Genomic DNA, 27,688 nt, shown 5'->3' on the forward strand with positions numbered 1-27,688 from the left:
AGCAGACAAGAGATTAACACGGTCATTAAAACTATAAAATATAAAAGATATAAAAAAGATGGAAATTAACCTTATAGAGGTGAAAATTACAATGCATGAGATGAAAAATACAGTGGATTGGATAAATGGCAGAGTAGACTATGTAAAAGAAAGGTTAATAAATCAGAGTGCAGAGCAGTAGAAATTATCCAAAAGGAGACAAAGAAAGAGAAAGAATAAGCTACTACTGCTAATAAAACACCAGTGAGCTGTGGAGTGACGTCAGCAGTCTCATGCATGTGTAACTGGAATCCCCAAAGGGGGTGGGAGGGGGATAGAATAATATGTACAGGAAAGTATCCACATTTGATAAAATCTGTGAACTTCAAGTACAAAAAACAGGAAGAAAACCACACTGAAATATATCATAATCAAATTACTCAAAACAAATGATAAAAGAGAAAATATTTTATAAATCGAGGGTAAAAAAGATATAATGTAGAGAGTAACTAAGATAAAAATTAAAGCAGATATCTCATTGAGAACAATATTAACAAGAAGATAGTGGATCTTGTTTACATTTGGAAAAAAGAGGACACCAAGGTGACATCAGTACAGATTCTATGGATGCTGCAAAGATAATAAGGCCATTATATGAACAACCTTTTTCAAATAAATTGGACAGCATAAAGATGAAAGGAAATAGAAAAGTTCTCTGAAACACTATCAAAGTTTACTCAAAAAGAAATAAGTAACCTCAATAATCTCATACCTATTACAGAAAATGAATATTTAGTTTAAAATATTCACACAAAGAATACTATGGGCCTAAATGGCTTCACTTCAGAATACTATCAAACATGTAAAGAAAACACAATGTTAATTCTACACAACACCTCCAGAAAAATGCAGAGGAGGTAATACTATCCAACTCCTTCTATGAGGCCAGGACTATCTTGATACTAGAACCTGACAAAGATGATACAAGAAAACTGCAGATTAATATTCCTTATGAACATAAATATAAAAATTCTAAGTAATACTTCATTCAGCAAACCAAACAATATATAAAAATATCACATCATGACCAAGCAGCATTTACCCCAAAAATGCTCAGATGATTAAGCATTTGAAAATCAATTGATATAATTCTCCACATTAGCAAAAACAAACTAAAAAAAATTAAAAGACCTATAACGCTTTAAAGATATACCAACAGTACTTCCATACTGAGAAACCACACACAATATACAAAACTCTGAGTTATTTCAGAATTGAAACTTTTAAGTGCCTTTGGAGGCAACATATTTGCACAACTTTAAGAAGCTATGGTTGCTAGAAAAAAAACCAATACTGAATTAGAAGTATCTTGAATTCTGCTTTCAGACCTTTTCCATGACAAGGGATAAAAAAAGAAATCAAAACAAGCAATACCTGGAATCAGCATTCTTTTAGGAGATCAGATTTTCACTCTCATCATTATGAGAGTGAGACAAACTTAAGGGATAAATAAGACAGAGAGTGGCTCTGCATAACTCCTCCAAAGTCCCTAACAATCACTTTATTGGCCAGCAGCTCAACACCCCACTTTGGTTGCTGCTGGGCAAAGCGGTGAGGGCCGAGCAAATTCCGGAATGGTTCCTGGAGGTGCACTAGAGCTTCTGAAGCAGAGGGAGGTACCACTGAGAGGCTCCTACCCATGGCTATTTATTAACCAGTACGCAAACATTTCAATATTTTAACAACTAGTACAACTGTACTGGTGTGAACTGGCTGAATATCAGCCCTATCGGCATAAAAGTGTAGACACAAAAACACACACACATTAAACAACTGAGAACTACACCTCAGTCTCCCAGCATCACCTGATCTAAGAAATAACTCCATTATAAAGTCAGGAGGAGAAGCGTACCAGGAGACAGGAGGTCGGAGTTCTTGCCTCAGCTCTGGCCAGTCAGGAGCTGTGTAAACGTTGGCAAGCTAATTAACGCCTCTGAGCTTCAATGTAAAATTAGGTGAAGAACAGAGGAAAACAAAGAAAAGAAGAATGGGGAACTATAAAATAAGTAGAAAAGTAAGAGGTGGACAGGCCATAGAATAAAGATGCAAGGTGGAAAGCTATGGACCTAAGGCATGACTGGAACCTTTCCAGAAGGTGAGGTGCCCACCAGCACTCTGGGGACACATGCACCCGCACCCCAAGCTGAAACTTCTGGCTTATCAACACTATAAGCCTATGTTGCAAGCTGCTTCTTGCCGCGCAGCTTAGCGCCTTTCCACTTTGCAAGAAATGGATTTTGGAAGCTAAGCTTTGATTCTCAAATACTTCCTTGAGCTGCCTTTTAAAGATTTTTTAAAATCTTTAAACAAAATGAAATTTTTGGATGCTCCTCATACCCCTCACCAAAACAATGCACTTTTGGTAAAGCATACTTTTACCACATTATAAAAAGACTGTTTGCTTGATAAGAATAGGATTTGGGAAAGATTTTCAATTAAAGAATAATTTAAGATAGAAGTCATAATATGCATTCCTATTGCCACACGCTTGCATTTCATCAGGTCAAAGAACCTCTGATTCTTCCTTCCTGAAGCAAAATATCCTGAACAAAAAAAATAAAAGGAAGGGTGAAGAGAACAACTATGTAAAAGAATCATTTTCCTTGCCACCTCATGGTATGTTTGTTCTATGGCTCTATCATTACACATTTGAAAATAAGATTTTAAGAAGTAAACTAATTTAAAGAAAGACACGAAATTGTGTGTGTGTGTGTGTGTGTGTGTGTAATGGTCACTCTCAGAAACATTCTTTCTCAAAACAAAGAACTACAGGTTCTCAGATACAGAGTTTTGGAGAGCAGGTCTCAGGGCTCATGTCGTGTCAGAACTAAAAGCCCCAACAGGATGGTCCATCTCTAGCACAATTTTCTTTCTTTGTTGTTAGTGTGGCCTAATGCCGCATCAGTTTTTAGAAGAATGAATTTGAAGAAACATTCTGTTTTTCTTTCTCAGCAACAAATGGATGCAGTACCTTCAGCCCAAAATGTTATGTAGGTACAATATTCGCCAACAGAGTGCAAAAACTAAATTATACTCCACTGTTCCAAAAGAGCTATTCTTAGGTCATGATTTAACACAGAGAAACAGACAGAAACCCCACCAAAATGTGTAAAGAAAAATGTTGAATTAAAAATTAAAATTAAAAATAAAATACTTTTTATTGTCCATTTTTCTACTCTTGTCTTAATTAAAACGAATTCACTTCACTATTTGCCTATCTTAAAAAAAGCTATAATCCTAATTACAAAGAGCTACTTTTAAGATTTGGGGGGGAAGTGATTAATTTAGCCAATATGTGAAGGTTTTCCCCTTAAAACTACATATACACATAAGAAAGTATAGCTTCCAAAGAGCTACAATCATATCACTTTTTCCAAAATTTAGTTTATAGCATGGAATCGTATCGCTAACCACATTATATGTCTTAATATTTCCTGATGAAGAGGTGGACTCAAAAAGGAAGTACGCTAGCATTTAAATAGAATGCAAGTGTAATTAAGCAAACAGTGTCTTCTGAAGGGAAAAATGAAAACAGCAGATTTATAGCATCTCATGTGGTAGAAGCAACTTCTGAAGCAAGGGCCGTTTCCGAAGGTTGAGAGGTGAAGGCGGAGGGTGTCACTAAGCAGCTAGTGAGTCTCAGAGAGGTACCGCCGCGCCTAATTATTTTCTTCTATGCTTCTGTCCATAAGCATTACACTTTTCACTTTTCTATGAAAAAAGACCCATAGTTAATGAGAACCATAAAGATTCCTTAATCAGCTTATATTGTGAAAGAGTATTAAAGTCTCCACTTTCACAACGGGCACATGAAATACACACTTTTATAATATATGACCAGCCCAGGAACTTACCTCTCTCTCCCCTTGAACCACCTGCAAATTTTAATAGTCATGTATCGCCAGGGTACCAGAAACTCATAAAAGTTTAACCTGCTAATTAACAAGTCGGTGAAGTTCCAGCCCTGCACCATAACGTGTTTGCTTCCAAGGCATAGTCAGCAAAACCTAGAAAATATCCCCTTGGTTTTTTCCCCAGCGCAACTATATTCCAGGCCTGATTCCTTACCGAAGTCACCAAGAAGAAAAAACACACAGCTACATTTGAAAAGCCACGTCCAGATGGAGGGTGTAAAGTTAGGGAAAATGTGGGAAGTAAAAAATTTGACTATCTACAAAACGCTGCTACCTGAAGGATTTTATTTGGACCAGGTAGCTCTCGTTGCGAATTCAATCTGCACCTTTCCTGGCATTGTTACACCACAGGTCTGTGCCAGAGGCTGCTGCGGACATTATTATATATTTATGAGGACGATTTGTTCTTATGTGACTACCCAAGCCACCACCCCAGATGTGGGAGTACAAAATGCAGACATCTAAAGAGAGCGCTGTGAGAAAGAAAAAGTCTCCCCACTCTCTCCTTGTAACAATGCTGATGGCTACCCACCACATTCCCATAAGATGACGTCAGGCCACGGGAGCCTCAAAAAAACGACCCATTAGCGTCAAGGCCCTTGGTCTCAGTCCCAGCCCAGCTCGTCATACTAGGAGTTACTACCATGCTAAGGAATTGGTTCTTTTTCTGAACTTACAATACCGGGCAGAGCTATTTTCTTTTTCTAGTGTTTTATTTATGTGAACTAGCCTCCTAAGAGGGTAATTAAAAGATCTATGCCAGAAAGCTAGTGGAGGTATTATATGATGTCTGATTTTTTTTTTTTGAGGCTGAGAGAGTATCTGCATACGTAAAGGACACCAGAGGGACACAAGTTAGGAAGCAGTTCATTCATTCGCCCTTACTTTACTGAGTGCCTTCTACAACTCAAGAACCAGTGCTGTAGGTGCAGTGATAAAGACAGAACAAACATCCCTGCCCTCACGTGTCTGCTGACCCACTGGGAAGAAACCATGAGACTGGTTCTCCGTGTTTCCTGATTTTAGCAGAACTCATTCTTTGCTAGCATCAAATACACAAGCTAATAATAATAATAATAATAATTCGTATCTACTGAGTACCAACTTTGTGCCCAGTACAACTTGGCTAAGCATTCTATACGCTTCATTTAATTTAAGCCTCCCAATAATTCCATGATGTAAGTACCATGCAGGTGTGAAGTGAAGAAACCTGAACATGGACACACAGCTGACTATGTTCAGAATTCAAACCCACTGCTGTTACACCCCAGAAGCATTTGTTTTTGAGACTTTGTTATCTCTATCTGAAAAACAGTTTAGGATCCAATATTAGAAAATCCCTATCTACCCAAATAAAGAAATTTTCTACCGACCTCATATATCTCAACAAAAGGGTACACAATCAGATTTAAGATTTTATTTATTCATTTTTAGAGAGGGGAAGAGATAGAGAAAGAGAGGGAGAGAAACATCAGTGTATGGCTGCCTCTCACGTACCTCCTACTGGGGACCTGGCCCACAACCCAGGCATGTGTTGTGACTGGGAATTGAACTGGTGGCCCTTCTGTTTGCGGGCAAGCACTCAACCCAGTGAGCCACCCCAGCCAGGGCCAGATTCCTTTTAACAGCTGAGGACAGCAGCAGCCTTTTCCTTAACCATCTCCAGAGCATAGCCCTGACTTCTAGAAACCAGTTTTGCCAGTTTTCCTATTTTTCTATGGAGCTGATGCATCCTGGTACGCTAACATTTAACTCATAAATGCTGCATAGTTTCCAGAATTTGAACAGCATGCAATTTTCTAAGAGCCTAGACACATTGTACCAGGAACCGTGTGAGCCATGGGGCTATATTTTTTCTTAAAAATCTTACCCCCTGAACTGACCAATCATGGGAGGCTGAGCACTGAATCAGAATCTCCCTCTCCTGCTGTCTGTTGACTTATTTTTAGATTCTTTCTTTGCCTGAACAATGTCTCCCTACTTTTTCAGTCGCTTGAGATCTAAGAGTAGAATCAACAAAGAAGGAATATTTTATTGCACAGCATTATTTGTCCCCGGTAAACAAGGGATACCTGCAGGGGATGTTCTAACAACACTCTCCTGTGGCAAAGAAGAGATAAAATTTTTTCTCACGAAATAAATGATCAAATAGAACTCAGAGTTTATCCTAGAAATAGAGCAAAGCAATCAATATATAGGTCAATAAAACCTGAAGATTAGGAGAGTTGAGCCTTCTCCAACACATGTAGTGGGAAGAGAGCTCTAGAGTGAAAGAAAAAAAGAATCAGACCTTGGAATTTGGGAAATTTAGAAAGAAATATCTATGGTGATCAGAGCTGTCAATAAGAGCCTACCAAAGCTGGTCCTACACTTACGGATGTGCCTTTAATTGCTTACAGACATATAATTTATAGCTGTAAGACTGTTTTCATGGCATGCAACTGGGTGTTTCTTTTGATTCACTGAAGAAAATGTATTTTTTATCTCTGGAATCCTATCTTGGATGAATAATCTTAAAATCACATTTGTGCATATGAAAATAGTCATTCATTGCTGTATTCTTAATAGCCAAACAAGGCGATCAAGACAGGGATGGGGGAGGGGGTGGGGAAAGGAGGGAGGAGATGGGGTGGGGAGAGAGAGAGAGAGAGAGAGAGAGAGAGAGCGCACAAATACAAAGAACTTGAAACTCTAGCCATAAGAGAAACAGGCATCCCAAAAAATTATACATAAAGGTGTTTTAGCAACACTTGTCTAATAAAAATGAATGAAAATACGACAATATTTTGTGTTCACTATAATCTAAATTATGGAAAGTCATACAATAGTGAAAAAATTTAATGATTCATAAACCATTTGGCCAGGAGAGTAGCTGGGTTATCAATATTTGTTAGGAATGTTTATTCTAAAAACTTCAGGTAACAGAATCATTTTGCTTTTATATTTAAAATATATATTTACGACCAACAATGGTCTGAAAGTAGTTGTTTATGTGACGACTTCTTCATAAAGCTCAGGGCTGGGTGCAGGCTGGCCGTCCAGAGGTCTGGCGGGAGCACAGAAGGGACCTCCCAGGTGACCACAGTTGACGTCGTGGAGACCAAGGGCAGCGAAGCTCTCCTTAGGTGTCAGAGCAGAGTCTGCCTCACACTTGGCCTAACAGTTGTTTTCCTTTTTTTCATTGCTTTTGTGCTACAAGTTGAAGTGCTACAAGTTGAAGTGCTAAAGGTGAGGGTGAGATTAAATTATTGCTGGAGTTTTAAGTACTTTAAAAGAAAAAACTCCAGTGAAAGTACTCCAACACTATTGATTATGCCTTATTTTTCTTTTCAGAGAAATATTTTCATCCCTGCCATGTAACTTTTTTCATGTCCCTACCTCCATTGCCTTCCTGAAGGGTGACCGGGCAAGCTGGATATTGTATATCAGATCTGATAAAGAAGAGCTTGCGCTGTATGGGGAGGAAAGGAAGCAAAAATGAGTATTCCTACTACCCCATGGCTAACAGGTGCTTCCACACTGTCTGTGATGTGTTTCCGCAAAAGCGAGCACAGAAGAGGGATGGCATCTGGGCCAGGGGTGGGCGGGGCAGGGGGGTGTGGGGAGACAGATCTGTACAGAGACACTGAAAAATGATCTAGAACAGGAATAGATGATTGGAATCAAATTTGCCAACAGAATACCCAGAAAACAAGAGTTACATTTGTATGTGCTTAGGTAAGATTAGGTATATAAAATTAGCCTGCATTCACTGTTTTAAGGAAGAGTTGGGGAAAGTCTATCCGGGTCTCATCCCCAAAGGAGGCTGTCCATGTATTTTGTGCTACTAAACACAGCTAGGACAAGAAACCTAACTTAAGCATACAGAGAGAGGTAGGATTAATTCAGTGTTAGTCATCACGTTACACCCCATCCGAGGAACTAGGGCTACAGGACCAGATAGCTTAGACGTGGCCCTGCCCTTGTAGAGCTCACAGCCTAGCATACGTCACCAACACGCAACCTATTTGCATTCTCCTTTTGATTTGATACTGCTCCTGAAGTCAGTATAAATCATTAAAATGATTTACTTTTGCCCTGGCTGGTATAGCTCAGTTGGTTGGGCATTGTCCCACAAAGTGAAAGGTTGCTGGTCGATTTCTGATCAGGGCACATACCCGCATTGCAGGTTCGGTCCCCAGTCAGGTGCATAAGGAAGGCAACCAATTGATGTTTCTCTCTCACGTCAATGTTTCTCTCCCTGTCTTTCTCCCTCCCTTCCCCTCTCTCTAAAAATAATAAATACATAAATAAATACATAAATAAATACATAAATAAATAAATAAATGCATCATTACTTTTTTCTCATTTAAAGACATGGTAAATTTGTCCTTCCCAGGTAAATTATAAACCTCCTGAAGATAAAATTCTTACATTTTTTCTGGTCATCAATTTGTAGCTCAATAGATACCTTTCGGTGAAATAACTAGATATTAACTGTGCATGTAATATCACTGTATCGCATGGCATCACATCCGTACTGTTACGAGAACAGGAGGTCAGAGCAGAACCACATACATGGCCTCGCCCTTGTTGTTTTCTGGTCGTGCTCCACTCTCCTCCTGTTTTCTCTGTCTCTCTCTTCCTCCAACTTACTACATTCCTACAGTCCTCAAGACTGTCATAAAAGTTTTCCCTCTTCTTGGAAGGTCTCTCTCCTCCTTGATTAATCAAAATTTATTCTTCCTTCAGGATTTAGCTGGAAGGCTACTTCACAAAAGCTCTCTTTAGGATGGGCCAAGTTAAGTACCCTCATAGCAAGCTCTTCTTCTCCTTCCCAACACTTACAGTCTACCTTAATTTCATATTTTCTTCTATAATTATTTGATTAACATATATCTGGTCTGAAAACAAGAACTTTAAACACAAGAACTCTTTCTTGTCCTGCTTGCCATTGGTCCTACACCAGCTCAGAGCCTGAAATACAGTAAGTACTCAATAAATGTTTATGAGTGAGGCCAACCCCCCTACAGTCATTTACTTATTCAGTTATTCATACTTTCTCCATTTATTGACATGCATTTACTCATTAATTCATTTTGCCATTCAACTGTGACAAATATATACAGAGCAATTATTGTGACCAGGCACTGCAGCGGGCCCTGCTTTCAAGGGACACACAATCTAGAAGAAACATACAGGAAAAGAATGAGTGTAACAGATGAGCAAGTTTTTTGATAGAAACAACTATGGAAGAATATGGAAAGAAATAGTTAGAAAACACCTGTCTGTTCTTCCTCCAACCAATAAATTATTTTTGACCAAATCATAAGACCACATATGCCATTCTAAAGTAACGATAATATAACCATAGGACTAACTGAATTTCGTCATTGTTTTTGGAACATGTTTCCATTTGAAATAAGATGGCAAATTGGCAATATCTTACTGTATAAAGATATACCTCACTAAAGTCATGCACTTAACTGGGAAACGTAAGTCTGTATGTACACACAGTCAATATAAGTCCCTGCTCCAAATTTGTAAATAAAGAAATTTCGTATTCAACTTTCAAATCATGCAATCAGATGTACAGTAAGAAATGAAGTGTAAACACATTTCCCTAAGCCACTAATTTGCTATCGAGGAAGGGACTTTAAGGACCAAGCCGACTCTGACTCACAGCTATGCAATTCTATGATTGTGTTTGCTTAAGCCACATGCTGGCGTTTTTATATAATCACTCTGTTTAGAACATCAGATTTCCCATGGATTTTTTTTTTAGTCTTGCTATGATGCCCCACATTTTCTCTCTGAAGGTTAATATAATGTGCATAGCCCTTTGCTGAGTTTGTTCTTGGAGGAGGTACCTAGCCAATGAGGGACAACATGAAAGCAACCTTTCATTCAACTGTCTTATGTCTGTTATATATGATACATATAAAATTCATTCCGACCATCAGCAATCCCAAATATTAACCAGTCCCCCACCTTCAGATTTATTATCCACATTGCCACAAAAGTCAGTTTTCTAAAGCAACAATCTTATCATGCCTCTCACGTGTTCGAAACCTTCTGGTGGTAGTCCACACATTCAAGATAAAAGTCATGTTCCTGGGCTTAGCGAACAGGAGCCTCCACGAACTAGCCCCTGTCTTCCACCCATGCTCACCCCCCAGCTTTGCTCAATCTTGCATGTTATGCTTTGCTGATACTGAAATCTTCTAGTCATGCTCACCTCCACCTTACCCAATCATGCATTTTATGCTCTGCTGATACTGCAAAGCCCACAGTTCCACTTACCACAATCTCACATGCCGTGGTTCCTGTGCTCACACTCGTTCTCCAGCCCAGAACTTGCTCCGCTCTTGCCTGGTATTCCTAATCAATCTTTAAGATTTACTTCGAGGGTTCTTTCTTCCAAATGCCTTTTCTGAGCTTTCTCTGTTTCTCAGAACAATTTAAGATGCTTGTATTGTTATACTTATTACATTATATCGATGTCATCTGCTGACCTGTCATACTTCTGGTTAGACTGCAAGACCCTTGAGAACTGAAGAGCAAGCTAGTATGTCTTTTTTTTTATCCTCCAATCCAAGTCAGCCATGGTGTTTAACACGAGATTGGTGCTTAATAAATATTTGTCACTTTCTTTCCCAAAAACATACTTACAGAATTTACAAAATAAATTGGTGGGAGAGGAATGAGAAAAGTACACAAATAGCCATAAATCGGGAAATAAATGTAAGAAGCGCCACAAAGGATTGTATGAACACAAGCTGGTAGGAGTTGAATGAGGAAATAATAAATTGAGAAAATCAAGGAAGCCTTCCTAAATGAAAGTTCTATTTGAACTGGGTCTTTGAAAATGGGCAAAAATCTTGATAGGAGGCCATGGAAAGACGGTCAGAGGAAACACCTGTACACATAAATCCCAGGAGCAGGTATCGACAGGCTGTGAACTGTGAGCAGCGATGGCTGGCCAAGAGAAGTATAGGGCGTTGAATGGTGTGAAATAAAAATTAAAAGGAGTTTCGCATAGAGCTTTGAGCATCGGGTTCTTTGAGGGATCGTGAATTTAATGAACTTAGTTTTTAAGATGCAAGTTAAGGCAAAACCACTGTAGACGTGTGAGCGTGGTTTTGATCAGAGGGAAGAGCATTGTTGTCGCCTCACTAACGCTGCTGAGGCATTAGGCTTATTTCCTGTCACCACTCCTGCTCTGTCACTTTGTGTGGCTAAATAGGAGACACTAAGCAGTATTATGCAAAACACAAAGATCTCAGATTAGAGACGGTCCAGGAGAGCCAGGGTTCCGTGGGAGAACACGGCCATGCCAGCCCTCAGCATCTCTGCTCCCACTCTTCTGCCCAACTACATCTCCAAACGAGGCGAACAACCGTAGGATCATGCAAAGTGCAAAAGGGAAAAGGGATGAAGGGTAGATGCATAAAGAGGGAAGGGCTGTCCTTTCCTGGAGGGCCAATCCCTTTCACCGAGCGCTGGGGCAGATCATTGGGTCATTTGGTTTCCCATCAGCCTGTAAGTTCACAACTGTCACCCTTTAAATAAATGCACACTACTTCATAAAATTCCAATCCCCCAGAGTTTTCAGAGAGCTATCCCCCAAAGGACTGAAAATAATGAAAGCCGGGGGAAAGTATAGGAAGACTTATTTCCTCTAGAACAGCCACAAACAGCCTAAATATGATTAAGTTTAGATTTAAGAGTTTCCCATCATTTTCATGCCACAACTAAAGTTTCTCAGCCTAGCTTACGCAAGTTGGACTGCTGTGTTTATTTAACATCTGATAGTTTAACCTAAACACTCATGCCCCACTCCATTAGGGAAAGAAAAACTAAGAGGAGAGTTACTTTTACAAAACACGGACTTGATTTAGGGGATACAATCCCTAGTTCTTGAAGGAGATGATCGTTGAGGGCCACTCTTCCTTTTCCAGGCTGCAGGAATGATTGCTCTCATCACGCCTCTACTTGTCCCCGGCCTCGCCTGTCCCCTCGGAGCCCCAGTTCATGTCCATCCTCCTACTAGACTCAGGTAAATCCATGTACCACTGGAAGCAGGCCTTTCAGTGTTTCTATGTCTCACTGGTCAGCATCCTCTCCCACTCCAGAAACTGTTCACTAACCTCTTCTCCACGCTCTTCAGGTTCCTATCCACGCCTTTGGGACACCAGCTCACTGAATGTCCCATGTCCAACTACGTTGCGAAGTTCACAGGTCATCCGATGGGAGGGAACACTGCTAGCCCCAGGCTCCTATGACAGTGCACTCGTCTGACACCTGTCTTGCACACTTGTGTCCCATCTCAGTAGCAGGATGTGTGCTTCTCCCTGTCAATCACTATCCCAACCACTTCTATTGAACAGTAGGGTATGGACCACCTTGTATGTTTCTAACCTGATTCTCCAAAACATTTCTCACAATGACATGCCATGTGCCCTTACTTTGTTGTTGTTAAATGGACTTTAAAAAGCAGAATTAAGTTCTTTGGCTCCATGTGCCAAAGGCCTTATAACTGTTTTTGTCTTTCACCTTCCTCTAAGACCTGGCTCCACACCAGCATATTATTTCTTCTATCCAATGTTGGCATCTCTGAGTATCCATACTGGCCATCGAAATAAAAATAATCAAAGACAGACTCACCCATCACCTCTCCAAATCTCCGCAGTTTCGGGTTCTTCCTTTGGAGTCTGAGGGCCATAGGCCAGTGTAAAGAAGCCCTGGGTGCCTTTACACAAGATGGCAAAAAGGGGATCCGTGACCCCCTAAGCAACATGGCTGCTGCGCATCTTTGCAATTCCCCAGCCTGAGGAAGTAGAGAAAGAAGTGTGATTTCAGGCTGCCCACCACACAGGGGCCTAGGCGCCCTCTGCAGCCTTGTTCCCAGCTTCCGTCCTGACAGGTGACCTGCGAATGTCCTGGAGAGACAGAAGGGGCGGGTTGTCCCTCTCTGTCATACTCTGCAAGACACCCAGCAAACAGTCTGCAGAGCCTCCAGGGAAGAAGCCCGATTATTCCTCTCCGTGATTATGTTCTCCTGATGCTCCTCTGAGCAAACCTGCTGCTTGGGGAAGAGGAGCTCCGTGGAGCCCGACTGCACTATTTGAATGACAATCGCGTTCCGGGTTGCTATGATATGCCTTGCCTCACTCACATTTACTACTATGAGGTTCCCTTGTCAACAAAACGACGCGTGAAAGCTGAGTTCCACTGGGGTTTAAACAATGAGTGCCACTGGTATCAGATTTTTAAGTCTACATTTAGCTGAAATTTCCCATATGCTTCAGTTTTTCCTTCTGGACCTTTTATTCTCAGAGTTTTTTTGCTGCAATAGTAGAAATCTGGAAGAAAGAAGTGTCATTTTGCTCTCCTTTTTGTGACACTGGGGATAACTCTCACCCTTGTAAATGTGGTACAGAAGGGTGGGGCTTTCAGTTTCCCCATATTGTTTTACTCAGCACCACCTGATAAAAAGCTTATAGAAATTAGCTTTGCCATACACCACTGACCTGCGGAGTCATTTTTCAGCTTCGTGAACAAGTCCAAAGGAGAGGAAATTATTTTTTATTAACCAGGTACTAAAAACTAAAAGCTTTTTATAAGGGTTGCTCGCTTCTTTCCACTGAGACCAGTAGGCAAAGGAAAAGAATTGCAAGTGCAATAACTTTGCCCATAGGCAGCTTTATTAAAATCTATAAGGTGAAATTTTTAAATAGAATCAAATCATCATAAAATATGTTAGGTATTTATGGTAAATACAACTATTATTATACACCTTTCTCCTGTGATGCCACCCTTGGGAGAAAACGATTCTGTGTGCTTCAAAAATGTGCTGTTGTAAGGTGCATGTGGGCTCTTCCAGTGAAGGTCAAGTTGCATTTTCCATTATAAACCTGTTTCCAGGGGTTCATTACTTTGTCATAAAAACCTGCTCGGGGCTGAAATATGGCATGTAGAGTCTTAGCTCAGCAGCTCCTTCTTTTAAAAAAAAAAGTACCAGAATTGGCTAACCTCCATTTAGTCACACTTAAATGATGAAATTATGACTGAAATGTATCTTTAAACAATCCAGCGGCTAACTGGGCTCAACCACTGAGCTGAGCAAAGGATCACACCCACCATCTTTCGCCTTCCCACTTGTCAGATGGAAGGATCGATAAAGCCCTCCACAGTGCTTCTAAGCAAGGGAGCTGGGAAACATTTTAAGTTGGTAAAAGACAAAAGGAAGAAAAGAGAAAAATAAACTCAACTCTAAGGCAGTGTTTTACTTTTTGAGGTTTAAAGGAATACTTTTCCGAGAACAAAATCTTACTTTGTTTCATTAAACTTCACACTGAAAATACCTTCTTGTCTACACAGAAAATAAGAAGACATTCAGTGAAACACGAGAAAGTACTGATAAAGTTCCTTATTAAATAATGCTCCTCTGTTTTGAATAGTGTTCTGAGTTTTTGCCTATTTCAAAATGCTGTCTGTTGCAGAAAGGCAGTATCTTGAAGCGCTGGTGGCAACCAGTCATAAGTGAAAGGCACAAAAGATATCTTTTAGAATCAGGATTTAAATATAAATTTTGCCACCAGTAATACACATTTACTTTGGAAGAAATTTGGTATTTAACGTTTTGTGGGACAACCTTGGACAAGCACAATCTCAGTTTGTTTCAGATCCCTCCCCAGTCAGATGATGGAGTTGGATTCGTAATTACTGGAATCCCTTCCAGGCCCTCACCCTAGGATGGAATAGATACACAACACGTGACTTGCAGGCCTTCCATGTTGTGACAGTTAAAATTACCTCCTAGGAAGCTCCCTCTCTGGCTGTCCTGGTCGACCTAGTGCTATAAACTGTGTCAATAATAATTGGGCACGTGGAATTTTTTGTCTATTGCTCTCTGATGTAAACATCACTAGAACTAACTTTTTGTTATCACATACTGGAGTGGGAATGCTGCAGGTAATGTATTTCTGTACAGCAGAATGTGCAGGATCACTTATATTGTAACCTTTCCATACCCTACACGAATTGTTAGGAGCATACTGCATTTCTGAATGATGTGCGGCTTCAGGGTAACAGTGAGAGAGTTCTGCGTTCTCAGACATTCATTAACATGGGGGCGGGCAAACCTAGCAGTGTTCTTAGGAGGTGGCGGTGGTGAACTTTTCCTAATACAGCAAATAAAGTGAATGTCCCCCTGCCAAAATTTCACCTGGGGAATAATCTCTAGCTGATCATACTTGATGGGGAGTTTTGTAGATTTGAGACGGCCACTTCCAGACGCCCTGGCATGTGACTCAGAGTGCTCTGAATTCAGAACACACTAGTATTTTACCAACAAGTTTCTTAGTTAACTTACAGAGTGTCTACATAATTTTTTTCCTAAGAAACAAAACTATACAAACACAATCATGTGACGGCCACTACATTGTGCCCTGTCCTCTTCCATACACCTTCACCCATGCATCCCTTGTGCTTCTGATCTCCTCCTCCTCATACCCATTATCTTCCTGAACCACTGACCTCCATGCACCCCAAATCTACCATTGTTCCCGTCCTGTTCTACCCAAAGATAGGAAGCAGAAATTGTTTTTTGCCAACATAGCATCGACTTCTCTCCTGGGCAAGGAAGGAGGGGCAGCGTTGTAGGACAAGGTAACAGCATTACCCCAAGCCCGTTAATTCTACTGACAAAACTAGCACAAATGAATCAGAACACCTTGTATTTCCAAGGAGAACATGCCAACTGAAGTACTTTTCCCACCCAAGCAAAATTCCAATATTGAACTGTGTTCAATGTATTGGCTAATTGACACAGTTATCACTACTAAGCAGACACCCAGAATTTTTAAGCCTGGTCTCCAAAAAGAAGTGTGAAACTCAGGGGCATCATCTCTTAATGGTGCCAGTCAGGGGTCAACATGAACAACTTGAACTCTACGCTTTAAAACTACTTACAGAGATAGAACTGGGTTCAAGGTAAAAGGCAAGAAAAGCCTGGAAGGGCAAATAAAGTTACAGAAGAGAATATATGGGAGAGGACAGGCGTGGAGAACATCAACTCCTCGTCATTCCTAAGCTGCAGGGGCATTAATGGCTGGTTGGCACATCCTGCGTTCCGTGCGGCGAGACGCACCCGTCTGTGCCTCCTTTGTCCCCTCTACACCAGCACCCTGCTAACATCTGCAGAGTCCTTACCATTTCTGCAATCATCTTCCATGTTTTAACCTATCTATTATGCATCTCCCTCTCTAGAATGTAAGTTCAGTATAAGCAGGGACTTTGTGTTTTTCATTCATATCTGCTCCCAGTGCCTAGCACAGGGCCTGGCATGCTGTGTCCCCCAATAAACGTTTATGGAAGGAAGGCACAGAGGGAGGAGGGAGGGGAATGGCAGGGAGTTTTGGAATACTGACAAATAATTTCAGAGTCGCTGTCCCAGCAACCTACTTAACTAATAATAGCATTATAAGACTGCATTTTCCCGACAACCTTCCTACTAGAATAAAAAGTGTAATTTGAAATATGGCAATTCATCATGTAAGAAAACATACTAAAAATAGAACCAACCACTAGACCAACACCTAAATTTTCAGAAGATGGTATCTCCCAAGTTTTTCTCACATAAGAAAAAATTATTGAATGTTACTGTGTCAGCATGAAATTCTACACCTGTAAAAATTTTTGAGGCAAAATTAGAAGCTTCAGGCTCTTTCTCTGAAATAATATGATGGCCTTGGGGTAGCAGTCGTTGAAAATTTCACGTTTAAAGAGCCTTAGACGTGTTGGCAATGTTAAGTTTCCAACACAGAGAATATGCCTTTTATGCAATCACAAGTAACACTGAAGAAACCCGAACTCTGGGGAGAATGATCACGCCTGTGCCTCCCTAACAAGGAACGTTCTCCTTCCCAAAAGAGAGCGCAGATATTGACAACAATTCCCTTTTGGAAGGCTTAGGTTGCTAAAAAATATAAGTGAGAAAGTGTCTGGAATAATTCGTTTCTTCTGCAATTCTACAACCTGCAGGCACAAATTTGCCACATGATATATTCATATACACTTGCATGCCATTCTCCAACAGGGGACGCGCGAGTCTCAATCCAAATACTTAATGACACTACTTTATATTTATGTAGAATTTCACATAGTATCTCATTTAATCCTCATAATAACCCCGTAGGGGAGCCGATAAAGTTAGCCCCTTACAAGGTTACATTACTTGGCTGGCCATGCTGGCAGGATCATGATTCGAAGCCTGAGCTTACTTCAACTGTTTAGTTTATCTAACTCACTCCCTATACCCCGGCATCTTAACAAAAACAATCCTCTCTCAATAGGATGTCAGACATAGTGTACTTGTCCATTTAGATCCACATTGTAAAATTATAATCATTTTGATGAAATTTTTCTGTAAATCATGTCAACTATCATGTGAAGCAGAATTGTTAGATTTCCTAATATTTCTGTTTTGAACTCGGTGTTTTTCTTTTCTTTTGTTAAAGTATGGTAAATAAAAATTTAAAAGTTAAAATGCCTAGCTATTTAAACAATAAGGACATAAACAGCTGCGTTCTTGATTGATTTGTAAAGTGTCCTTTGATGTAAGAAATAACACATACGTCCAACAGTTCCACTAAATCTTTACCTGGCAATCTCTTAAGAAGTGGGCCTGGCATGCGCAAGTGTAGTTTTTGAACAATGAATTTTCAAAGAGAAGAAATTTAATATATTGCAATAGCTCATATCCCTTGGGTCTGCTTCAGAATAACTTGTGGAACTTTCAACACCACACACACACACACACACACACACACACACACACACACACCCATCCCTTTGAATTACTACTGAATCAGAATTTCCAAAACGGGACCCCATGTACATATTTGAAAGTCCACAGGCGATTGAAATTCAGAATTAGATGCAGAACCGTCACTATAAAGCGTAACATTTGTTTCCTCTGATGAATTTTTGAAACACTATTTTATGCCATTATAGAAAAATGATGCAGAGCAACCACTCGGAGGATTTCAGCCTTTGCTGCCTCTCGGCACGTCACGATTATACCACTCCCAATATGCACAACTTTCTCAGCTTCCATTTTCATTTGTGAAAACCAATGGGACACCTACAGAATTTTAGCAATAAAATTAAGAAGGTCCCCACCTCTTAGCGTCTTAGTGTCTCTTTAACAAACAAGGTCTGACTGTAAAAGATAGCCTCTTCCTAAATATTTAAGGCCCCTTGTAGAAATGCTAAGTGAAGATTATTTAAAGAAGTTAAGTACACAGAAACCCGACACACTCATTTTTAATGGGGAGGTAGACTGTTGTTTATTTAGCTTTAGAAATCTATCCTAAATTTGGCTTTATGGAAGCAAAAAAGTCTAGCTTTAAATTAACAGACTGCGTTCCACTGTCCAAGGGATAATTTGAACTTCACTGAGACATGTCTATGAATGGAAATAAAAATAACTCACACTGAACTCTAAGTACTTCCCCACAAGCATTCCACTTGCCACAGGGCCTATTGTTCCTTGTAGTGCTTTCAAGCAACCTGTAGGAAATTTTCACTGAAGCAATTTCCCATAACCAAGAAAAGGGAGGCCAAAATAATTTTACTTAAAATATATATACTTCCCAAGCTCTCAGCATCTAGGGAATTCAAAGCAGCTCTGTCAGAGGAGTAGGGTGGGAAACGCAAGGCTCACATAACACTCTAAAATTCGGCGGCTTTAATTTTAGCTCACTCTCCTCCTGCCCTCCTGGGCGGCAATCGGCTCCAGATGAAGAGTCCTGCTCCCCACGACCACCTCACCTCGTCCATTCCCTTAAAAACCTAGCGTTCAACTTAGACATAGTTCGACTACACAGAGAAGCAGCAGAAATAATATGAGAAGCATGCCTGATTTAAAACGCATTAATATTTGGCCATATTTGCTTTAAATCTCTTTTATCCTTCCCCCTCCTTTACCGTCCTGGTCTAGTCCATCTTCTGGAAATGTCTCTGATCATCTCAGGCCAAAATCATCCCTCCACCAAAACCCCGTTTCAAATTGTTCTAATTTTGACCAGTTTTATGTTCTATCTCTCTTATTCAGGATAGGTCTTACAAACCTCACTAGTTCAATTCACTCTGTACCTTGGCCTGGGTTCATTTAGTGACTGCTTGATGATCAAGTTTTCTGTTCTATCTTGACTCAATGTATGATTTTATTTGTACGAAATCAATTTTATCTAAGTTTTAAAAACTACTGGCACAGGTTTTCATATTTCTCTATGGTTTTAATATCCCTATCAAAGCATCGTCATGCCCACCCCCATTTCTAACAATGTTTATATACATTAACGCACTTATTTTTTAAAATAAATCTTGGCAGAATTTGGTTGTTCTATGAATCTTTCCACTCATTTCTGTCAATCATATCCAAATCTCCCTTCAGCCCCTGCCATCTTTCCCGCCTTCTGAGCTTCCCAGTGGGCTGTTTAGTCCGCTCCTCAGAGTCCAGCAAGCAAACGCAGTCAGCAGGTCAGTGTATTCCGTTGTATCCGCTGGCCCTCCTCCGGCTCTTTCTTTTTTGGCCTAAATTACATCCAATTGAGCCCCTTCTGTGTAAAAAGGTAAAATGCCATGACCTCTCAAAAAAAGAAAAAGCATGAAATGTAGACCTTTCATTTCAAAACCTTTGCTGATAATAAGGCAGAACATTTTTTTTTAAAAAGTCAACAATGGGCCCTGGCTGGCGTAGCTCAGTGGATTGAGCACGGACTGCGAACCAAACCATCACAGGTTCGATTCCCAGTCAGGGCACGTGCCTGGGTTGCAGGCCACAGCCCTCAGCAACCACACATTGATGTTTCTCTCTCTCTCTCTCTCTCTCTCTCTCTCTCTCTCTCTCTCTTTCTCCCTCCCTTCCTTCTCTGGAAATAAATAAATAAAATCTTTAAAAAAAAAGTCAACAATGAAATGCAGTAGATGTGTGATACATAGAGGTCAAGGCCTGGCAGTTCTGGGGAAAATCATATCCCTTGGACTACAGTGGTCAGAGAAAATAGCAACGGGGAATAGGACTGAAGACAATAATCTAAAAATGATAATGATAGTAACGGTCCTCATTTACCAAATACCTCTGTGTGTGGGTAACTGGGATTAGCACCACACACAGCACATAAACTTTGTGAGTGTGTGTGAGTGTGTACGTGTGGATACATAACAGAATCCACGGCAAACTTGCAGGCCATGAGAACAATCCCGGTTTGCCAGTGCGGGCAGGCTGAGTACCCTGCTCAGGGGACACTGCTTATAAATTGTGTCACTGTCATGAGAACACAAATCTAAACACTGTTCTCTTTTCACTTTATCTTGTTCATCTCATTCCAGAAGGTTAGCTAGGGTTTGAGGAAGAGGAAGTCATTTGGTTTAAGGGAAAGGGTGCATGTAAACATCAAAGTAGGGGAAAGGCAAAGGTACATGAAGGAGATAGGGACTAACAATAAAGGCACCGCTTCCTAAGTGCTCGCTTCACGCCGGGTTCGGCTCTGAGCACAAACCTGCGTGAGCGCATCGAGTCCTCAAAGCAATCTCATTAAGTAAAAGTTACTGTTGCCCTAGTCTGACAAATAAAAAACTAAGGAACAAAAAAGTTATATAACTCACCCAAGGGTGCCCATGTAATGAGTGAGGGAAGTTGGGTTCACAATATTCAGGTGTCTCCGTCGGGAGCTGCCGTTCTCAATAGTTGGTAAAGATGAAAAAGGGGTAAATGTTTGGAAGGTCCTCAGTGCCAGCAGATTTGGTTCACTGCCTCCAAGTGTGCTCTGGGGAACACCTCCGTTTTGGGCGTCAACAGTGATGTGTGAATAGGAGGATCTGACAGTCGGTAAGTAAGAGGCAAGCAGGGTGAACCCCAGGTAAACAGGCCACTTTGAGGCAGAACTTCTCAGAATCTTTAAAATGTTATCACGATGCAATGTTAGACTGCTGAGAAAAGGGTATGGTGAGCCATCTTTTCCAATCTTCTAGGACCAAGAAATAGTTAACTGTTTTGCAGAACAGCAGGTGACACTTAGTGTGTCCTAAGTGACTTCTCCATCGTCATGCAGTAGAATGGGTGAACTGGGAGCCAGAACTGAAGGTCTCTGGCTGTTGGGCCAGACCTTGTCTAGGCACAGATAGTGACAGGTCTTGAAATATATCCTATGGAAAATGCACACCATTTAAAGTTCTTATGAGCAGGAAAAATCAGGGTACAGAATATACTGAAGAGGAAAGAGAATAGAAGCCATTGCAAAACTATTGACCAAATTCAGAAGTGGTATGCCAGGTGGGCTAGTGTAGCCCTGGCCAGGTGACTCAGTTGGTTGGAGCACCCTCCAAAGGTCATGGGTTTGATTCCCAATCAGGGCACATACCTAGGTTCCGAGTTCGGTCCCCAGTCAGGGCACATGTGAGAGGCGACCGATGGATGTTTCTCTCTCACAACGATGTTTCTCTCCCTCTCTCTCTCTCCCCTTGTCTTCCCCTCTCTCTAAAAGCAATATCCATGTTCTCTGGTGAGGATTTAAAAACAAAGTGGGCTAGTCTAAGGGGTGGCAGAAAGAAAGATCAGGAAGCACGAAACCAAACACTGAACAATGGAAGAAAGCCTTGAGAGTTGCTGCGTACCAGTGGTTCCCGTGAGGGACAGAACTTGCTGGCCTACTAGGATCTTAGCTATAATTTCAACGAAGCCCAAGGGCTGCACCCAAACCTCTTCTCCTATTGCAGGGAGTAGCCAGCTGCCAAGAGTCAGGCAAACATCCTCTCCCCGTCATCTAACAATTATAATCATAGCCTTCCCAACAAAAGCCAAGAAAATCATGGTCAGAGCTTTAAACACGTTTGGTTCTCACGCTTGTGCCATCCTCCAGTGCCCCCCTTCCTCAACCATTTGTGAGTGTGCATGTGCGTGCGTGCCTGTGGCCTTTCTTCCTCCAGGACAAGCACAACTGACAGCTAAAAATGTCTTATTTTTTCAAGATGATGACACTAATTGATATGTGTGGAGAACATGCTGGTCGTGTTCACAAAATGCCAACATAAAATTTAAAAACTACATCTTCAGGCAGCCACACACTCTTTAAAGCATCCAACCACAAAGGACAGCTTGTATTAACCCACTCTGTCCTTTGCTGCATTCACAACAATGGGAATAGTTAGACCCTTCAGAATATCACCCGCTATCCACTGTTAGTGCTCAGTACCTCTTTCACCTTTCGGTCCTTTATCATCTATCTAGTCATTAAGTGCAATGGCCTCTCATACTCGTTTTCTTTTTCCTTTTGCATATCCTTGACACACACAAATTCCTTCCCGCTGTCTTGTGTCAGACTGCCAGCTAACTGCTCACTGATTGCCTCCTACCACACACACCCCAGCCTCCCCCGCAGTTTGGTAAGATAACGACATTGTCTCCAATGGAGTGTCAGCAGGAGTGACATGGGCCACTCCGGGGCCAGCCTCTACGAATGACCATGAGCACATCCCCACAGTGCTTAGACAATATGGGAAGCCGTGTGTGGAAAATTTCAAAACTACTGTGTGTATGGATCCACAAAAGACACAGGCAGAGAAAGCTGTTGTGCTGATTTAAACCCCAATGACCAAGGACTTTCATGTAAATGAGAAACAAAATTTTATTGGGATCATCCACTGACATTTTGGGGTCTTTCTGTTACCACACCTACCCTAGCTTAACAGAGATGAACTGACACCCTGAAACAGAATGGAACCGTAACACAGGCCCTGAACTCTAATGTTGGCTTAGTGGTCAGAATCAGGGAACAAGAAAACAGAACGGCTGGGAAGCTGGCGATTCAGGCCACTGACAGTCAGTAAAACTGAAGCCTACAATTACTCAAAAGGCAACCTGAGTGCCTAGTGAACTTGGGGCTCTAGGGGAAGAAGCTGCCAAAGGCCGTTGCACCGGATGTGGGACTTGTCCTTTGCTGCTTATTGTACAGGACACCAAGGAAGATGAGCTCAGGCACAAGTCAACGCATTTGGAGACACAATGAAAGGGAGTACAGAGTCCAGAAATTTTGGGCTTTGCAAAACTCTAAAAGCAGACTGCTTCTCATCCCTAAACAGCAAAAGTAGGTGTAATTGTAAAAGGCTTTGAACAACAAAATCCATTAAAAATTCCCAATTAAGGAGGAAGACTTAACTCTGTGACAAAAAGAAGCTTGTAACTATTGCCACCCCCACCTCTTCCCCGGGCCTTTGTTTCAGATGGATTCAAGATGGCCGCCGCTGAGGAGTACCCCCGACCCCAGGCTGGAAACAAGAGTGAAATCTCACCCTTCACAGCAGCATGGATGGACCTGGAGAGGATTGTGCTCACTGCAATAAGCCATATGACTTCACTTGTATGTGGAATCTAATGGACGAAATAAACAAACAAAATAGAAACAGACTCACAGATACAGAGAACAGACTGACAGAAGGGAGGGGAGTTGGAAGGCCGGGTGAAAAAGATGAAGGGAGTAAGGGAGACAACTCAGAGACACAGACAACAGGCTGGTGACTACCAGAGGGAAAGGAGTGAGGCAGAAAGGGTAAACGGGGGGAGGGATGGTTGTAGAAGGAGGCTTGATCAGGGATAGTAAACATACAATATAATATATGGATGATGTATTATAGAATTGTACACCTGATACCTATATGATTTTATCAACCAATGTCATCCTAATAAATTCAATAATCTTTTTTAAAGACAGCCACCATTGAATTGAGAAAGAAGCATAGCAGATAGAGGAAAGAAAAAGCAGAGTTAAGAACTGCATTTAGAAAACCACGGAGTGTGGCCACGGGACTGAAAGCCATGTGCTGGGAGCTCCTAAATTCATGAGACAACTGCTGAAGAATCTAAGAGACTTTGGTTAAAAAAAAAAAAAAGCTAAGTTATCTCATTAGAATTTCCTGAATGTGCTCTGAAGCTATCAAAAATTTGCCTTCCTTCATTCCCCTTCTAGAAGCTGACAAAATGATACCGTGGTTCCAAACTATGCTAGTGGGCTGTGAGCGGAGAAAGCTGTGGAACCCCCTCAGTGGGCACCTTACCCCCCACCCTCTCCCATGTGCTCATGGGGAGTTGTGGGCAGTGGAGAACTTTGCAGAGAATTGTGGCAGAAGCCACTGAGAACATAAATAAAATACTCCGGGAATAATTCTGGGAGTAGTATCATTTGATTATTTTAGCCATATATTCAAAGTGTTTTTGGTCAGAATATTTATATTATTTTCATAAGGCAACCCTCACAGGTAAGTGATATATATTTTTCTCTCCTGGACAAGATGATCCCCGACATCTCCTATACATGACATAAAATATCACCACTAGAATTTAAAACATTTCAGGAACCTTTCAAATGTACAAAAATTCATCCCTAGCTGGTGTGGCTCAGTGGATTGAGTGCCCGCATGCAAACCAAAGGGTCTGATTCCCAGTCAGGGCACACGCCTGGGTTGCAGGCCAGGTCTCCAGTAGGGGGCGTGTGAAAGTCAACCACACATTGATGTTTCTCTCCCTCACTTTTTCCATCCTTTCCCCTCTCTAAAAATAAATAAGTAAAATCTTAAAAAAAAACACTAAATGTACAGGAAATCTTGAGTTGCTGCAATCTAATGTGAATGGAAAGCTTGCCCCCTACCCAGCCCAGGTGATGTCCTCCCCTGTAGCCTACTTTAAAACATACAAAAAGAGTTCACGTGTTTCTCAAATAGTGACTTAATATAATTTGTTGTTTTACTCAAATACACACAGTCCCTAACAAAGTATATCACCGCATAATACTATTGGAATTAGAATAAAAAATGTCAAGAAAGGATTTTTTTTTCTAACTAATTATCACTGTACCTACTACCATTATTGTTTATCATCTACTTTGCCACTGACAGAAGAGATTTTTAAGAACTCACACTGCCTTACTTATTTCGAAAATACCAAAGATAAGCCGTGTTCCCACCCCACCGGCTTGGCTAGGAGTACTCTTTCCGTTGGAATTTCTCTCTTGTTCAGCCTACCTCCCTCCTCATTTTCTCTGAGTAGTCAAAATAGCAGAGTATCACTTTTGGAGTGACATGGCATTTCAGGAAAAGCCCACACGACAACTGTTTAAAATATTTTTTGCAAGCTTCTAACTGCGAAATAAAACACAGGCAATTTGGCGGAGGTTTTAATTGTACTCAGATTCTGCAATAGCAAAAGAGAATAAGATGTGGGAAGTCAAAAAAAATGGACAGAATTATGAATCCAGCATTTAACTGAGCACCTTTTCCATGCCAGTCTTCTCTCAGGGTACTGGCTGGCAACACAAATATGGCAAGAGCAAGAAAACTTATGAACAGAAAAAGAAGTTTTCTCTTGACCTATCCAATGCTGAAACATACAAAAGGTTATGGTTATTTTAGAAAACACACTTTTAAAGCCAAGACAAAGACAGGCATTCTTTTGAGCGGCAGATACACTCTTCCTCTTTTAGATCTTCTTATCTATCACCAGAAACAGATCTGAAACTCACAATCTCTATATAAGGCCAGACACAAGAGGGGTCCAATGACATAAAAAGACGATGACTACTAGATTGGGGGAAAGCGAAGACAATGGTGAGAGAGAACTCAATGGTAGAGGACCCATGAGGGATGTCTCTGCCAAAAGCAGAGAAGGGGCTTAGCCACATTCTCCAAACAGTGTGTCCCAAAAGACAAGGACTTAAGTTCCCAAAGCAGAAATCAGTAAAAGAGCTGAAAAGACTAGCAAGTGATCTAAAATCCTCTTCACCTTGGCAATTCGATGGGATTGGAAACAGATTGCTTGAGGCTAAAGAGACTGAACACTCTTCTTCCCATTAGAACAGTCCCTCTACCACCCTAACTGGAATTCACAAAAGAGCCTGGGGCACCGCCTCATACACTGCAATGTTAACTAATATTCTTGTAGGTGGTTGATTCCTTCCGTTGGGTGCCAAACTGAGAGCAGGTTCAAGGTGAGAGCTACCTGAGTGTCAAATTATGATTTGGTCACAAAGTCCTTCTCGCCTCAAAATGTGTAAGTGCCCACTTCAAAATTAAAATTACAAAATGAGATTTCCAATGCAACAGGTTCGATGAAAATAAGACTCCCTTTCAAGATGTAAAACTGGAGTCAATGGAAAATAGAAACCAAATGAAGTGAAGAGTGGGGAATTATCTGAAGGAATGAAAAAGATACAAAATGTAGGTACTCAGGGTGCGTGTTACCGGGCTGCCACAGGCTGAGCTAGGCTCACAAGAAGACTTGTAAAGAGTCCACACAAGGTCCATGGTATCAGGTCCACCCCTGAGTCTGAGATGCAGGAAATCTCCACTGATGAGTTAAGGCAGGTAGGATCTCACCAGACAGAGATGGAAGAAGATACACTAGGAAATCAAAGTAGTAATGAGCAAAGAAAGCAGAAAATGGGTATCACCAGCTTAATATCACATAGTGCAATCCTGCTGGTTTAACAAAGTGTACGTTAAATGATGAAAGTTGCTTGAAAGTTAGCCTTAGGCAATCTGAAGAGTGACTTTTTGACAAGCAGTGGGGACCCGACTAAAGTTTTGGAAGGGCAAGCAGAGCTAGTGAAAGACCCTGTGCTAGGGAATTCTTTCCTCCACTTCTTCCAGAATATCAGTACGGGATGCAGCCTTAGAAATTGTCCTTAAAAATAAAATAGCTAAGGATCAGAGGAGAATTCACTGCAGGTTGGGAGGCTTGAAACAAAGTGATCACAACTATGCTGGTTAGAAGTATCTTCTAAAGCTTACTTGAAAGAAAATTGCCATCACCAAGTAGCTCTAGAGAAACAGTATCGTCAGTGTAACTATGGCTCTTACTTTAGTCCATTTGAAATTGTTGTATCTAGTTTGATGTTTTTAAATAATGATCCCTTGTGAACAGGAAAAAAAAACTCAGAGAAATGGCCCCAAACTCAGGCCAGAAGACTAATACAACATATCAATCATGATACACACAAAATATATTTCCAAAACATAGGCAAATTTCTTTTAGTAGACTAACATACCCCAGACCCAAACTGTAAGCTGGCTACATTCACTAGCATACTAACATACATGTATTCATTTCTTACGGTGCTATCATCCAAAAGGAAAATGATTAGGCTGGAGAAGCATGCATGCTGACTGAAGAAAGATACACTGTGCATACAAAACTATCTAAGGAATCGTTTCAACATACTTCTGCACTGTGTGTATTGGATTCCAACATTTTGCAGAACGGTGCCCATAATACATAGAATTAAAGGCTCCAGAAAGTCTGCAATAAAGCAATAAACTTAAAAATTGACACTCGTGGCAATCACAAGATCTCAGATACAAGATTTACAAAGTAGTGGGCCAGAAAAAGGATCAAAGGATTACCTTTCAGCATAGACTTGCATCTGCAAGTGGTAAATAAGAAACAGAAAGAGCTCGCTTTTTACCCAACTCTGACGTTTTGCCTCTAGGAGCCTTAACATCAGAGGAAATAATGCTTTTGTCTTACCATCTCGTGAAGGACCTTACCCTCTCGTGAAGGACTGAATGGGAGGAACTGGGGCCTGGCAGAGAGCCGGACACAATAAGCCCCCTCTTGCTGTCCAGGCCTGAATATAAACCTCCCCCCGGCCAACTCTGCCCCTCCTTTCCCTCCAATTGTGTCTCAGACAGAACAGAGA

At 41.1% G+C, this 27,688-nt stretch overlaps 1 protein-coding gene and 1 long non-coding RNA gene across 5 annotated transcripts in view; one reads left to right on the forward strand and one right to left on the reverse strand.

The window, feature by feature from the left end:
- Positions 1-27,688, reverse strand: part of HDAC9 (histone deacetylase 9) — an 825,092-nt gene that overhangs the window by 523,636 nt on the left and 273,768 nt on the right. The gene's annotated exons all lie outside the window — the stretch shown is intronic.
- On the forward strand, positions 26,079-27,314 carry LOC118497052. Its single transcript, XR_004899603.1, has 2 exons — positions 26,079-26,169; positions 26,212-27,314. It is a non-coding gene; the product is annotated as an uncharacterized LOC118497052 (long non-coding RNA).

Source organism: Phyllostomus discolor, chromosome 10 (genome assembly GCF_004126475.2).
Source record: "Phyllostomus discolor isolate MPI-MPIP mPhyDis1 chromosome 10, mPhyDis1.pri.v3, whole genome shotgun sequence".
Lineage (NCBI taxonomy): Eukaryota > Metazoa > Chordata > Mammalia > Chiroptera > Phyllostomidae > Phyllostomus > Phyllostomus discolor.